The sequence below is a fragment of the Malaclemys terrapin genome, chromosome 3 (genome assembly GCF_027887155.1).
Source record: "Malaclemys terrapin pileata isolate rMalTer1 chromosome 3, rMalTer1.hap1, whole genome shotgun sequence".
NCBI lineage: Eukaryota > Metazoa > Chordata > Testudines > Emydidae > Malaclemys > Malaclemys terrapin.
The window spans coordinates 143,728,705-143,745,873 of NC_071507.1; the positions used below are offsets into that span (position 1 = coordinate 143,728,705).

Sequence of the window (17,169 nt, forward strand, 5' to 3'; positions counted from 1 at the left end):
AAAATGTTTCTGTTGGTGTATTAGGGTGTCAATGTATGGATTGAGTGTACCTTGGGAATGGCTCCAGGAATGCTTCCCTAACCCTAAATCCTAATTCTTCTTTTGAACCATTCCAAGAGCTTCCTCAGTAAGGAAGAGTGTTATCTGAAGCTTTAAGCATCCTTTAGTAACTACCTATGTTCTGAAATCAGTTGGTAAACTCTCATCTTTGTAGGTGGGGGAGTAAGAAGAGGACACTATTAGTCACCATAACAACAGTGAGATTTAAGAAGAAACCATGCAAGAGCGCTGAAGTTGTAATTTAAGAAACCACTTTGGTATCTACTTCCTTCAGACTAGCTACGTGATTCTATCACTTCAGGTTCTCTCTCTTGGTTGGAGTCTAAAACCAGAGCAGATAGTTATGTCCTTCACCAGCTAAGTTGATTTCACTGCCATGGGCAATATCTTTTAGTTTGGAGATGGGGGAAGAGAGGTGGTTAGACTAAGCAAGACCTCCTTCAGTCTCCTGTTGCAGGATCAATAGAAAGTGATTCTTTGTTGTATCAAGCTCATTTGATTATCCATTATATTAATTTGACCAAATGATGACTTAAGCCACATATCATTGCTACTCATTGACTGGACTTCAATTTGACCTTGATTTGATAATTTTATTGTTTTAATTCCTAATTAGTTTAGTGAGATTTCTAGTAGTTTTCATCTTAGTGATATTAAAATTAAATTTTCATATCTGCTTGTTCTTTTAATAAAACCCATAGAAGTATAGAAAGCCAAGTTCTTGGGTTTTTTTTCACATAAGCAACTTGAATCAGACCCTGCAGGAATGAAGGTAACTTAACTGAGGTATTTGACAGCCACTTTCTCTCTCTAAATTAAATCCTTTGTTTCTTGCACTATGTAAATATTTATTCCAATTTCAAGTGAAGAGTCTAATCTCTAAATAATGTCATACTCACTGTCCATCTGGTTTAAAATCCAGATCTGAACATACAGATTAGCACTGGTCTAGTTCTCCCCTAGTGCTTCCTGCTGAGTCCTCATTATAACAGTGTCCATAAATAAGTATGGTTCCTGGTGTCCCTTGAAGCCAGGAGAGAATAAGCTGATGGGGCTGAAAAACAGTCACACTTGGGCCATTCACTCATATCTGCATCAGTCATAGATCACACATGGGCAAACACATTCTAGGATCCCCTTTGCAGATAAACTGTGAAGTCACAATCTGGCCCCATAGTATCTGAATGCCTGAATATTTCAGTATAGGAAGTTAGCTACGTATAACACACACTCAAAATTCAATAAAAAATTAAAGACAACCATAAAGCTACATTTAGCTTTTCTTGGAAAGTGTTATGAACTGTAATAACTACAAACATTTAGAAGTTTAGCATTATTACGTACCATATGATGGAGAATTTTTTTAAAAAATATATCCAATCTGTGAGGATTTCAGGCTGCCATTGCAATAGAATTGAATTTTTTTAAAACCAATTCAATTTGGAATGTTTCCAGAATAAAGCTGCCAAGCAATTTAACAAGTTCTTTCCTCCCCTCCTCACCTCCACCCCCATCTTCAAGGGAAATTTTTCCTTCCAGCTCTGTTGGAGAAGATAAGACAATTTATTATACAGTCACTAATGAAAAATTCAGTTGAGGCTGAGCTCTTGGTGAAACCTGACAGTGATGTATGAAAAAGAGTGCCAGTGAGAGTCAATTTCTTATTCTTAATCTCTACTATTTCTCTGTACAACATACTAGTATGCAAAGGTAGCTAATAAAGGGCTTCATCCTACAGCCCTTACTCATATGAGTTAGACTGTAGGATTGGGTCCAAACATACTACGCTTACCTCTTATTTCCTTGGTCTCTATCATAGGCTGGGAAGAAAAAGAAAAAAAATATATTTGCTAATACCACCACCCTTGCAAGACAGAAATCAACTGCATTTAAATAGCAGGCCAAACTGTATATCATCTGCCATACTTTATCTACAAAATATCTTCCATTGCAAAACCTGGAACAATACTTGATAAAGGGCAGAGTGGTCAACCTTCTTGATGTTATCACAAGCCTCACAATTTTTGGTGGTCTTTTTTGGGACATTAGTGATCTCCTGATGTCTTCAGCTTCTTCATGAATATCTGCCCTTACTCAAAATGGCCTCAAAAGCCCATTACTTTAATCAGGAATTAAGCCAGATTGCCTTCAATCAAGATGGCTGACATTTCTTCAGTAGCTTTTCATGTGATGCTGCCTCTAGTAAAGATAACTGCCACGCTAGGCTCTCTGATTAGCGAACTGGAAAGGAAACTGAAGGGATAAGGGAATGCAAAAAGTGCAGAAAGGAGGCTAAGGCCTGGTCTACACAGGGAAATTGACCAGCATAGTTATAGCAGACCAGTGTAATTAATCCACTATATCTATACCAGTCAATTTCCCCACATAGACAAGCCCTAAGAGGGTCATGTTGCAGCATGTGGACAGAGGAGACGACTAACACAGACAGGAGAATGGGTGATGGCCATAAGGAAGATCAAGGGATGTTGGGAGTAGGGAATGGGGAGACAGAATGTCAGAGAAGGAAGTTCTTGAGGTAAAGGGAGCAAAAATATGGGAGGCAGGAGTTGGACTGGAAGAACATGGAAGGAGAACATAAGTGGGCAGAGAGAAAAACGGGAAATGGAAGAGAATAGGGGGGAGGGGAAAAGGATAGCGCCTCCCCTCCAGTATTTGGAGACAATAAATGGGACCTCCTTCTGAGCAGGAATGGAGGACCGCTGCATGTTTGCATCCATTACACTGGTCTACAATTTTTGAGAAGTCGTCTGCTTCAGAGATAAAATGTGCTATTTATCATGTATTTTGATGTGCTGAATTCAAATATGACAATTAAAACAACTGATTGGCTACTGTTTAAGGTATTTAAGTTTTTACATTTTATATCTATGTATATTGTGTAGATAGTAGAGTTTCAATCATAAATTGTAAACCTAGGTCTTTTCATGTGTTTATGGTTGCTTTACATGATATTTCACCTGTCCTGCTTATGGAACACTTTAAAAATCAGAAAAAGGGTTATATAAATAAAATTTATCATGAAACAAAGGGCAAAAAACTATGATGTACATAGTTTAGTCCTATTCAGTGTCTACTCGGAGCTTCTTGGCTCGTCTCTTGTTTTCATTAAATGGAGCATCTCTTGTCACTGTCCAGCAATAGTCTGCAAGCATTGATGGGCTCCATTTGCCCTGATAGCGTTTCTCCATTGTTGCAATGCCCTGGGGAAATCGCTCGCCATGCTTGTCGCTCACTGCTCCGCAGTTCGGTGGGAAAAAAAATCTAGATGAGAGTGCAAAAAATGTATCTTTAGTGACATGTTGCAACCAAGGCTTTTGTATGCCTTGAGGAGGTTTTCCACCAACAACCTGTAGTTGTCTGCCTTGTTGTTTCCGAGAAAATTTATTGCCGCTAACTGGAAGGCTTTCCATGCCGTCTTTTCCTTGCCATGCAGTGCCTGGTCAAATGCATCATCTTGAAAAAGTTCACGAATCTGAGGACCAACAAAGACCCCTTCCTTTATCTTAGCTTCACTTAACCTTGGAAATTTTCCACGGAGGTACTTGAAAGCTGCTCGTGTTTTGTCAATGGCCTTGACAAAGTTCTTCATCAGACCCAGCCTGATGTGTAAGGGTGGTAACAAAATCTTCCTTGATTCAACAAGTGGTGGATGCTGAACACTTTTCCTCCCAGGCTCCAATGACTGTCGGAGTGGCCAATCTTTCTTGATGTAGCGGGAATCTCTTGAATGACTATCCCATTCTCAGAGAAAACAGCAGTACTTTGTGTATCCAGTCTGCAGACCAAGCAAGAGAGCAACAACCTTCAAATCGCCACAAAGTTGCCACTGATGTTGGTCATAGTTTATGCACCTCAAAAGTTGTTTCATGTTGTCATAGGTTTCCTTCATATGGACTGCATGACCAAAACATTGCCATTATGCAGTAAAACAGCTTTAATACTTGTCTTCGATGAATCAATGAACAGTCTCCACTCATCTGGATCGTGAACGATGTTGAGGGCTGCCATCACACCATCGATGTTGTTGCAGGCTACAAGATCACCTTCCATGAAGAAGTCTGGGATAAGATCCTTTTGACGGTCATGGAACATGGAAACCCTAACATCACCTGCCAGGAGATTCCACTGCTGTAGTCTGGAGCCCAACAGCTCTGCCTTACTCTTGGGTAGTTCCAAATCCCTGACAAGGTCATTCAGTTCACCTTGTGTTATGAGGTGTGGTTCAGAGGAGGAGGAGGATGGGAGAAAATGTGGGTCCTGTGACATTGATGGTTCAGGATCAGAAGTTTCATCCTCTTCCTCGTCTGACTCAAGCGAGAATGATTCTGGTGCATCAGGAACCGGCAGTCCTTCTCCGTGGGGTACTGGGTGTATAGCTGATAGAATGTTTGGATAATGCACAATCCACTTTTTCTTCTTTGACACACCTTTCCCAACTGGAGGCACTATGCAGAAGTAACAATTGGTGGTGTGATCTGTTGGCTCTCTCCAAATCATTGGCACTGCAAAAGGCACAGATATCCTTTTCCTGTTCAACCACTGGCGAAGATTTGTTGCACAAGTGTTGCAGCATGTGTGTGGGGCCCACCTCTTGTCCTGATTTCCAATTTTGCAGCAAAATAAAGGTGATAGGCTTTCTTAACCATAGTGGTTATACTGCACTTTTGTGATGCAAAAGTCACTTCACCACAAACATAGCAGAAGTTATCTGCACTGTTCACACAAGTACGAGGCATCTCTGCTCACTTTGGCTAAACAGAAATGTGTCCCTTTGCAAAATCAAACACTGACAAATAAGAGAGCATGACACTGTATGATTTCTAGAGCTGATATAGGGCAATTTGTTCAGCAGAGTGATGTAAGCTTCGTCATGATTGCATTATCCATGACTTCTAGGAATAACATGATGCAATTCATATCATGTATGATGCAATACCCGCTTCAAATTGCATCATTCATTGTTTTGCCTAAAAAGCAAGTACTGTCCAAACCCAGTCATAGATTTATTCATAGATCCAGTCAAAGATGTATTTTAGTCATTTCTGGTTTAAATTGAGATCCCTTCCCTTTATAACTCACTTATCCTCCGCCATTCCCAAGTCAAGGGTCGTATATACTGACCCAATAGCATATCTTGAAAACTAGAGCCAATCAACAATTTTAAGCATCATTTTCGTTCTCAGTGACCCAGAATTAGTTAAGTTTGACTACATTTATTTCAGAAGCATTTTGGCTGTAGAGCAATGTTATAGGTTGAATTTTAACACACACAAATTAGAGTTGGGCTCAAGTGCTCAGAAGGCAGACCAAAATATTGTGCTGTTTATTATTGGTTTAGAAATCATCATGTTTAGGGCTTGTCTACACCACACAACAATGCACACTGCAGGGGTGTGGTCTCATAGTAGAGAACTTTTAGTTCGCTCCAGCAGGGTCTACGTAGGCCAGTTACCAACTGTTGACGGGTTCTTTTCCCCCACTACCCAGAATGCACAGGGTCACAGACAGACTCTTGAGCTGAAAAAGTGTGTCATCTATTTGCTGCTTCAGTGAGTGGTCAGTCCACCAAAAAAAGGGCACAGCATACATAGGGTTAAATGCAAACACATTCAGGTGTTCACCTTAAATACACTGTTACAAAGCTATTCATTATACTTTCCTGACTAACACTAAGATTAGTTTGCTAAACTCAGCTGTTTAACTGATTGTTTACCTGATCAGGTTGCTGACCAACCTTTTTACCTGGTTGTTCTCTTTCCTTGACAGACAAGCAGACATCTTTTCACATGTCTCAACACATAAAACATACATTCTACATATCACATCCTAGTACACCAACACATTGGTGCACTCTAGAAATCAGTTTGCATTGCTGTGCAGTGTAGACAAGTTTCCCCTGCCCAAAACCTAACAAACAAAAGCAATTTCATGATTTGAGGAGAGTTTGATTGATTTTTTTTTGAACTTCGATTTAGCAACAAAAAGGAATAGGTTACATAACAAATACCCGCATGTACACAAAGGGTAAAGTTTCCAGGAGTGCCTCTGTGCCATTTCCAAAGGTGACGTAGGCACTTGGGAACCTATTGACCTTCAATGATATTTAGACTCCTAGTACCTAAGGCACTTTCGAAAATGGGACCTAGATGCTTTTGAAAGTTTTACCCTAAATCACAGTATATTTTCTCAACAGAATAATGACCTATCCTCTAACACCCAGTTACACAAACTCTGATACTTGTAGTATATTTATGACACGCAACTGTTTATTTTAATAGTTTAAATTCTGAAATAAGATCACACCCTGCTGTTCTTCAAGTAGAATTTCCACTGATTTCTTGTCCTTAGTTCAAATGCTTCTTTCCATTTTTGATTATTTTTTAAATAATTTACCGGTTTCAAAAGATGTTTTCTCCTAGTTCAAATGCAATAAGTAAATACATTTAAAACTGAATGGGAAAATTGCATGTGTTCAAAATTTACTTGTCTTGAGAGTTATCAAATTTGTGTTTACTTTAGTCTAATCTAATGTTAATAACATAGCTACAGATGTTTCTTTTGTTCTGAACACACTGATTTTGCAGGAAAAAAAACAGATGCATAAAACTGTGGAGCAACTATTCTGAGGTACTGTTTAAACGCAAATGAAAGAAATACACACAACCAAAAACGAATCTTGGTTCACTGATATGGAATCTTAAAAGAAAAAAAAAAAATAGCCACCCCCTTTCCTCCCAACGAAGTCTCAACAATTTCCTTCTTACACTAATAAAGCCACCACTGACGAGAACCAAGGGAAAACCCCCAAACACCTCGCCCAAAAGCAAAGTGGGCAAGAGCTGAAATCTAGGTCCGCATTTCTCCCACGTTACGTGCTATACAATACCTCCCACGAGGCACACCAGAGGGCTGCAATGGCCATTTAACAGACAAGAGTATCCCCCATTTAGTGCAACCTCTCAGCACGGTTAAGTTTTAGCCTTTGCGGGCTGTTACGAGGAAAATTCTCTCGCCACCCCCGTACAGCGGGTAATAACGGATCGGCGCGACCCGTTCCCAAGCCAGCTGCGCAGACTGGAAGACGACAGATAGATCAGACTTAACACGTTACCTGGCCGCGCCTCGTTCCCCACGCGGCCCCGGCGCGCGGCTGGGCTCTGCTGCCCACCCTGTGCCCTGTCCCGTTCGCAGCCGAGCCCGCCTTTGCAGCCCCCCGCGAGCCCGAGTCACACCCCTCCCCCGCTGCCTGGCGCACGGCAGCAGCCCCGGGAAGGAGCGGGCCACGCGCGGGGGTTGCTGTTGGAGTTGGCACCAGCCGCGCCCAACCCGAGCGCACGGCCAGAGCCCCGGCGCGCGCCCCCGGCCCGCTCTCGCCCCCTCCCCGGGAGCCCGGGGGACGCGGCGCGGGCGAGGCACGGTTCGCTCCTGTTCACTGTACCGGGCTGGGTCTCCCGCCTCCCGCGCCGGGGCCGCGTCCCGGGCTGGCAAGTTCTCCTCGGGCAGGGGGCGGGTCCGCGCGGGAGAGCCGGCTCGCTCAGCTCCGGGAGAAGGAATCCGCGCGGCGAGGAGCGCCCCTCGCCCAGCCCTGCCCCAGCCTGCCTGCCCCGCACGCCGCCTGGGCGATCACGTGGGGCGGCAAAGCTAATCAGAGCTACTGGGGAGCCGGGAGTGGGCGCTTCTCTCCTCCTCGGGGCTTCCCGCAGCCGCTGCAGTGTCAGGCTGCTGGGAGCAGGAAGCAGCAGGCGCTGCGCTGGTTTTATTGACCGCAAAGGGCAGCATCAGGGCCCATCAAGCACACTCCAGTAACATGTGACCACCCCCAAAGCTGTTACTGCCCCCCGCATCCCCCGGCACCGGGATGGGCAGGAACGCAAACCCCAGGTGCGTCCCAGCCCCCGCACGACACTGCCCGTTCCAAAGTGTTGCAGCCTAAGCGGAGCCCTTGCTAACTGGCTCAGCAGAGAGGCCCCGCTGTGCACAGCCAGGGACGCTGAAATAACCTGTCAGCTCCTCAGGGCAGGGGCGAGGCCGTATTGGCAGAATAGCGAGTGAGCGGGGAAGATGCTTGGACGCTACTACACCACCGAAGGCTGGTTTTACTGCTTCCGATGTGGCTCCTGCTTCGGGGCTAGGTGGAGGATTTCAGTTGGGTGCTTTCCCCAGGCACGAAATTCACCAAATTGAGGACTAGGTTATAATAATTCTGTACAGCTTTGCCAGCTCGCCACAACCCCCCGGTACTGGCCCGTGCAAAACTGAAGCCGGTGACTACTTCCTCCACCCACCCTGCGAAACGTTCGACCTGCTAGCCTAATGGAACAAGCTCTGGTTGATGGACATCGTCTCTCCACCTGTCCCAGATCCATCATTCTCCTTATCCCTGACCCCAGATCACATAGGTGAGGCAATTCATTGATGTAATCAGACCATTATTAGGAATTACTTTGCGGCCCATATTTCCCTCCCATCCATTGCCATTGTTTCTCCTGGTAGGAGTAATTTATTTTTCTTAATGTAGTATCAAAATTTAAAACCCTCATAGGTATCTAGATACCTTATTCTGTTAAGAAAAGAAAACACACACCTTATTAGACCAGCCTTGGGGCCTCACTCAGTACCATCAGCTCCCACCTGTCTTCTGCTGCTGTCTCTGGTTCTTTTTAAGACACATTTTTAGCTTAAAACAAAATCTTTATCATTCAGCTTCTCTCTGTGGGCACTTAACTTATTAGTTGTTACCACATTCCTATATGTTTTCTGTGCTGTGCATTTTGGGGGATTAATTTCAAGTTAGCCTTTATCCAAATGCAATCGATATTAAAATCCAAACAAAAAGAAAAAAGGATAAAAAAATCTTAAAACAATCAAAACAAAATACAAGTAGTAGAATTATGTCATTTTTTCTCCAGATCCTTATTTGATACTGGAAATTAGCAAGAATAATTTTCAGCTCTATGCTTTCACCAATAGTGAGTGCTAGCAACTTGGTTGAGATGGCAATAGAAATGTAGTATCCTTATTCCTTTCCTGTGTGTTGATTGAAAGGGGGATACTTGCGACACCCTGTACCTGAAAGCAACACCCTGGTATCCCCATATTTACCATGATGATATGATTTATGATATGTTTTGTACAAAGTATGCCTTGTGAGGTATCATTCTAAAAGGCTTGATCTGTTGAATATTAGTATCCTGTTGGATTGTATGTTCTGTCATAGTATCTGAAGTTATAAAGTTTTGCTATGTGTATGTTACTGAAATATGGTGTTTGAAGTTAAAACACCCACAATCAGCCTTTCAGGTACAACATGGGGCAGCCAGACACTGATGATGGTCCATTAAGGGAAATACACACTCACAAAGACTACCCCAGGAATTGTATACAATGGAGACCTCTCAAGGCTTGTCTACACTTCCATTTTGTAGCGCTCTCATTTGCTGGCTCAGGGATGTGAAAAATCACTCCTCTGAGCGCAGCAAGTTTGAGCGCTTTAAAGCACTAGTGTGGACAGGCTTCAAGCGCTGCTCCCAGCGCTCAGAACTATTCCCCTCGTGGAGTGGATTACCAGGAGCACAGGGAGAGCTCTCTCCTAATGCTCAGATGTGACCACACTCACACTTCAAAGCACTGCCACGGGAGCGCTCCCACAGCAGTGCTTTGAAGTTTCTAGTGTAGATGTAGCCTGAGAGAGAGCACGTAAACAATGGAGACTGTTTGACTCACATCATAGCAAAATATCTTTCCTGCAAGCTGGAGGAACCTATAAAGGAGGGGAAGTGACATCATCATTTGTCCTTACTCCCCCCCCCAACTCAACACCTAGAAACGTGTGGAGAACAAAGACTGAACTGGGGAGGTGGTCCCAGGTTGGAAAGGAGAATCCCAGCTTGAATACCATCAGCGTGTAACACTGCTTGATTGAAATCCTGTCTAGGTTGTAGAACTCAGATTGCAATTTTACTTTTTATTTCTTAGGTAACCAACTTTGATCTCTATGCTTACTACTTATAATCATTTAAAATCTATCTTTTCTGTAGTTAATAAATCTGTTTTATATTTTACCTGGGGGATCAAAACCTGATGCACGTCCACTTTCCTTTGTAGAAGTGACACACTGAGTAATAAACTTACACTGGTCAGGCTTCTGGCAAGGGGAAGATGGTACAGTTCTGGGGTCCTGAGCTGGGTGAATTGGCTGGAGCCTCTCTATTGTTAGTTCATGAGTGTCTAGAAGCATTCATGTAACTCAGCTGGATGTGTCTCTGCCTGTAGGTGTCTGCGTAAGTGCAGCACCTGGAGAGGTTTGCAGCTTGTCACAGCATCACAATGTGAGAGGGAGCCCAGATTAGTCAGACAGAGGGCTCAGTGGTACCCCAGGGGAACTGTCACAATACTATTTAGTCCTCTTGCAGCTGTTGTTGCTCGAGCTCCTGAGTACATCTGGTATCTGTTTGTAAATGCACACTCACTCTCATTCGCCCACCCCAGACATGATCTCCTTTTCTACACACCCATCCATCTTACACACACACACACACTCTCTCTCTCTCTCTCTCTCTCTCTCTCTCTCTCACATCAACCCAGGATAGGGGAACTTAGAGAAACCAAGAGAATGCAGCTCTGGAAGGGGGCAAGATATTGAAGTTACTCTTCCATTCACCCTGCTGCTGGACTGAGGGAGAGTGGATGAAACTCCTCCTACGAACCCAACAGTGTGGCTGCTCACTCACTGCTCAGCAGCTGCAGTTTCAGTTAGGTTCAGTTCAGTGTTTGGAGATATAGCAGTTAAAAATCTATTTTAAAATAGAAACTTAGATTCTGCTCATTAGTCATTCTCGCTCAGTGAAGTGTCCTATTCTTGCCTTGATAACAGGTGTTTGGGATTTATTTAGTATAGTTGCTGTAAAAACTACTACTAAGGGAGTAACTATTCTATATAGCTTTAGGACAGATCTAACAAAAGAATTAGAGGAGTGTTACTAAAGTTAAAGTGATAACGGACAGTGAGGATGATCTTGCACTTCACCCACTCAGGCTTTGTCTGCACTACACACCTTTTAGCGACATGGCCATGTCAACACAGCCGTGTGGCTAAAAGTCAGGCAATGGAGCTGCTGTTTGTCAGCACTTTTGCCAACAAAATACTTCCACCCCCAACAAGCTGACAATGCGCCATTCACACAGGCATTTGTTGTGGCAAAACTTTTGTCTTCTGGGGCGGGGGCGAAAGGGAGGTTTAATACCTCTGAAAGACAAAAGTTTTGTCCTTCAATTGCCAGTGTAGACAAAGCCTTAGATCTTCAGCCACCACAGTACTGTAATATAATATTAAACTGTATTATACTCTTCAGCCATTAGGTAACATGTTTTATAGAATCATAGGACTGGAAGAGACCTTGAAAGGTCATCTAGTCCAGTCCCCTGCACTCATGGCAGGACTAAGTATTATCTAGACCATCCTTGGCAGGTGTTTGTCTAACCTGCTCTTAAAAATCTCCAAAGATGGAGATTCCACAACCTCCCTAGGCAATTTATTCCAGTGCTTAACTACCCTGACAGGAAATTTTTCTTAATGTCTGTCGGAGAAAAACACAGTTCTCACTCTTTGGTTGGGTACAGCAAAGTCAGATACTTTATTCTCTCTATATCAATTGCATAGAGGGAGAGAGTGCACTAGGACACAAGGTCTCCCCCTCCTAGTCAGGTCTCTCACAGGTAAACAGCTACAGCAAGCATTTATACCTTTTGTTACAGACAATAATGAGCAACAGCTGCATTTTGTTTATATATAGGTCATCCTGATATCTTATTTTCCCCACTTGTTTAGACTCTAGTCTACATACAATATTATCTACACAAGGTCGCAACAACTTCTCACACAGTTCTTTCCCACTCGCCTCACACAATCCTCGCTTCTACAAATCTCGCGTTATTAGGGTTACAGTTAGCCTAACTCTTGCTAACAAACTGTCATGCATTGCAATCCCCTTCCTGTCAGTTCTTTCTCTGCTTCCACATGTCCAACCTAAACCTCTCTTGCTGCAATTTAAACCCATTGCTTCTTGTCCTATCCTCAGAGGTTAAGAAGTACAATGTTTCTTCCTCCTCCTTGTAACAACCTTTTACATACTTGAAAACTTCTTATGTCCCCTCTCCAAACTAAACAAATCCAATTTTTTTTTTAATCTTCCCTCATAGGTCATGTTTTCTAGACCTTTAATCATTTTTGTTGCTTTTCCCTGGACTTTCTCCAATTTGTCCAAATCTTTCTTGAAAAATAGCATCCAGAACTGGACACAATACTCCAGTTGAGGCCTAATCAGCATGGAGTAGAGCAGAAGAATTACTTCTCGTGTCTTGCTTACAACACTTCTGCTAATACATTGCAGAATGACGTTCGCTTTTTTTGCAACAGTGTTACACTGTCGACTCATATTTAGCTATGACCCCCAGATCCCTTTCTGCAGTACTCCTTCCTAGGCAGTCATTTCCCATTTTCTATGTGTGCAACTGATTTTCTTCCTAAGTGGAGTACTTTGCATTTTTGCTCATTGAATTTCATCCTATTTACTTCAGACCACTTCTCCAGTTTGTCCAGATCATTTTGAATTTTAATCCTATCCTCCAAAGCACTTGCAACCCCTCCCAGCTTGGTATCATCTGCAAACTTTACTCTCTATGCTGACTGTTACTTATCACCTTATTATGTGTGCATACAACAGATATACCTGGGGTGCAATAAAGGATCTTATACTGAAAACATCTTTGATCTCTCTCTCTCTCTCTAAGAAGGAAACTCTATAGCAAGTCCGTATCTGCTTCAAGAGTCTGAGCTACTAGTTGCAGTCCTACAACCTACCCTGACAAGAGCTGATGCCATCCCACAACTAACATGCTGCTCCAAGCCCTGGCTGAAGCTGAATCCCAAAGCAGGATTCTCAAAGCAGATGGAGGAACACCTCTCTCTCCAGCTGGACCTGATGCTGTAGGCATTTTCTGAACACACCTACAGCACAGAGCCCCACCCAAAAGAGGGAGTGTGTGTGCAAGGAACCCTATTTTGAAGCACCTTCTCTCCCCAAAATCGATGGTAATATCTGAATGGTTTTGGTTCTACAGGGAGGTCTGGCTGAAGGTGCATCTGCTTTCACACCGCACATATCACTTTAGATTGCTTTGGTGGCCATTTTATCTATTGTTCATACAGTGAAACTGTTCAGAAATGCTTACTTACTTAAGTAAATGTGACATACTAGTAAACAGGGGGAGATAACTATTTATAATGGCAATAGCAAAAGACTCTCAGGCTAGAGCCACAAAAGGGACTTAGGTGCTGCAATGCCTCAGTCCTACGCACATTGCCATCCAGTGGGATTCACAGCCCTGTGATAGGTGCCCAGGCTCACCGAACATTGTATGGGGAGAGTTAGGCACTTAAGAATGGGATTCATACATGCCAGCAAACTCAGTGAGGAGCCACTTAAGCCAGCCAGTAAGAAATGCTGGGGAGAAAGGGGGGGGGTTAGGCCTTACTTCTCATGGGTAGTTAATCACTTATCTCCATTTAGGATTCACAGATGTAAACCCTGGAGTTAGGCACCTAAAACAGGTCATCCCCCTCTCATGAAAAACCAGCCAGAGAGACCCCCACCACATTACAGCCTGGCAGTTAGCGTACTCTGCTGCAATGTGAGAAACCTGTTTGCATATCCCTCCTCTTGCTGATTTGGAACAAGGACTTGAACATAGGACTCCCATGACACTGCCCTAACCACTGGGCTATGGAGTCTCTCTCTCACTTATTCTCTCTCTCTCTGGTCCAGTGAATATGTAATTAGTTACATAATTTTGTAGAACTTATTACATATTCTGTGGACCAGAGAGAGACCCTAGAGCCCAGTGCTTGGGGTGCTCCCCTGGAAGGAGCTTCGGGGCTCTGGGGGCTATTTAAAGGGCCCAGGACTCCCCTGCTTCTACCGCCCCGGCCCTTTAAATAGTCCCCGGAGCCCTGGAGTAGGGGCGGCGGGGCTCCGGCAGCTATTTAAAGGGCCCAGGGCAGTAGAGACAGCGGGAGCCCTGGCCCTTTAAATAACCCCCGGAGCCCCACTGCCACTACCCCAGGGCTCCAGCAGCAGGGCTCTGGCCTGGGGCTCCAGCTGCTGCTGGGAACCCCAGGCCCTTTAAATTGCCGCCTGGGGAAGCCAAGCAGCCCCGATACGGCGCACCGGCTTACTTTCACCTCTGGGGCTAGTGCAACAGATGCACATATAACCCCACAATATCTCATCCCCAGCTGTCTTTGTGCAGATTAGGTGTGCTCTGAGCATCAAACAGAATTGGGCCCACAGGTCAGTTGGCAGGGGCGCGAGCGCCGTATATGAGAATTCCACTGGGGTTTGGACATGAACTAGGGCACTGAGCAGCTCAGTGGCATCAGAACTTAGGCAGTTTTGCACATGCCCACCAGCAAACACTCAAGAGTTCGTCTACACAGCAAAAAACCCCCACAGCAGCGAGTCTCACAGCTCAGGCTGACAGACACAGGCTATGGGCTTGTGCAATGGTGCTAAAAATAGCTGTGTAGATGCTCAGGCTCTGAAACCCTCCCTGGCTTCGGAACCCGAGTCCGAACGACTACCTGGCTATCTTTAGCACCATAGCGCAAGCCCAAGTCTGTAGTCCTGGGCTCTGAGACTCACTGCTGCAGGGTTCTTTTGCAGAGTAGACACACACTTAGGGGCCTAAGGGGCTTCAGGCACCTGCAGGGTTAAGCAGCAGCTGAGCAGGGAATTTGTGAGTGCCAGTGGCATCTAAATGTAAGACTTAGGTATCTAATGAAGGATTTAAGCAACTAAGTCTCTTTGTGGATCTAGCCCACACTGATCTGTGTGTTAATAAAATGGAGCTGCACAATCACAGCTTCCCATTTTCACTGTGGGAAGGGATCACAACCCTGATGGTTCTGTCATTTTGACCAGGAAGGAAGCTGACAGTGTAGCGCAGTGGCTCTCAACCTTTTTTGGAAACATAGATGGCCAGTCCTGACCCAGTACATAGCTTAAATAGAAAACACACAAATATTTTGGCCCCAAAATACTTTTTACCCACTACGCAGCACCATCATCCCGTCCTGCCCACAGCCTTGCACACACAATCTTAGCCCTGTCACAAACCATGCAATTGCTGTAACCTCCCTCCCATTTACTTCCTCACCCATTGCTTGGTGCTCCATGCAGCCTCCCCAGGAGTACGGTACCAGCCCACAGTGGAGCGTGATCCCAGAGCCTCTACCACTGCCACTGGTGCTCTGGGGGGCGCTCTGCTCGGCTGCCCCTGAGCTGCCCAATGCTGCCAACTTCTCGGGAAAGGCCAAGTGCAGCAAGCCCAGCCCCCAAGTCAGCCCCGCCTGGCCCCCAAGCAAGCCCCGCAACGCTACCAGCAGATCCAGTGGTCCACAGTGTGCACAGCCAACCCTGGCTCCACTTCGAGCACCAGGAGTGCTGGGCAAAGTTTGCACAGGCACATGCAGGACGTCGTGCCCCCCCCCCACCTGATTGTGGAGCACCAGGTGCACTGGCTGCCAAGGAACCCTGCAGGGCCTCTCCCCTTTCTTCAGTTCCCCCGTGACTCCAGCCCCCCCAGACTGCAGTATCCACCCCTGCTTTGTGAGGTAGGAATAAACGTCCTTCCTAACCTCCTGGTGCTTACCAGCTGCCTTGGGTCAGTACGGGGTTGCTCGGAGGCATCCTCCCTTTTGGGACTGCTGCAGTCTAAGGCCGGACGATGAACCCAGTGTGCTGAAAGTTGCGCAGTGGCACCCAGGGATGGGGCTGGGGCTGGGGCTGGGACTGGGCGGGAGATCCAGGCAGCTCCCTCCTGCTGGGTTGTGTTTGCTTTCCTCACCTGCAGCTCTCCATTTCCTGCTTTCTCACCTGCCTCCCCCCTGGAGCCGCCACACGTCCTCCGCTGCTTGCGAGGCAGCTGGGCACCAGCAGAAGCTACCATGCACATGGCAGCAATAGGTGGGCTGGCCAATAGTTCCCGCTGCATCCCTTCCCGAGGTAATCAAATGGGGGGACAGGGACACGAGACTCCTGCTCCCCAGAGTGGTCTTTCCCATAACTCTTCGTGCATTGCATTTGATTGGCTAATTGGTGGCACCTGCATGTTCAAATAACTTGTTAACATACAGCGATGCACAAGTGGCATCTATTTAAAGAAAATTGTATGCAAAATATTATCTATTTTTAAAGTTTGTTCACAACCCTTTCATACATCCTTGTGACCCAGGTCACGACCCAGGGGTTGAGAAACGCTGGTGTAGAGGGAACAGGCCAACATTCAACCTGTCTCCGTTCACGTCCAGAGAAAATATAATTGCACATAAGGCTACATTTGGAACTAGACATAATACTCAAGCTTCTAACAACAGGAAGGGACAAAAATATGTTCTAACAGTGATAATGATGTGAGTGGTGGTATTTTGTGGTACGTGTGCTGTCTTTGAATAAGGAAGGCAGTATGAGGATGCCATCTGTAAAACCTATGTGTACAAAGATAACAAACATCACAAGAAGAAAGCTTAATCAATTTTTTCTTTTTCAACTAAAAAATGAAAGAATTTTACCCACAATTTAGCCAAGAAAAATAATAGGATATGGGCAAAAAGACCCCTTAATAAGCTACTTTCCTTTCAACTGCAATTGCTTGTCAAAATGATATCCTGAAATAGCTTAAATTGATTAATGAGTCTCTTTCGGTTCATCCCAGGGGATATGCACAGATGCAGAACTTTTAAATTGTATGAGACACCCATTTGGGAAAAAATGATCAGTATGCCACGAAAAGTGTAAACAGACTTACAAGTCATTTCAGGTTGTTTTAAGGGTCAAACCACAGACACAGATGGGCATTGGGTAGAACTTTGTAACAATTTTCCAACAGTGCTTTCTTCTAGCTTTACACATTTAGCCATGTGTTCAAAGGTAAGAGTCCTGTGATGAAGCCTTCTGTTATTATGACTGTCTGGAAAGGGCATCCTGCTTAATAGTGAACTTAAAATATTGTCTGCTGGTTGTCAATGGCAAA

General features: G+C 44.8%; 1 protein-coding gene across 2 annotated transcripts in view; it reads right to left on the reverse strand.

Annotated features, from left to right (window-relative positions):
- MRAP2 (melanocortin 2 receptor accessory protein 2) overlaps positions 1-17,169 on the reverse strand; it is an 88,711-nt gene that overhangs the window by 26,678 nt on the left and 44,864 nt on the right. Inside the window, exon 1 of one of the 2 annotated variants that reach the window (XM_054024274.1) lies at positions 7,520-7,698. The exons of the other annotated variant lie outside the window; for it this stretch is intronic. The gene's annotated coding sequence lies outside the window, so the exon portion shown is untranslated. Of the gene's footprint in view, positions 1-7,519; positions 7,699-17,169 lie in introns of those variants that run through there. 2 annotated transcript variants of the gene reach the window in all.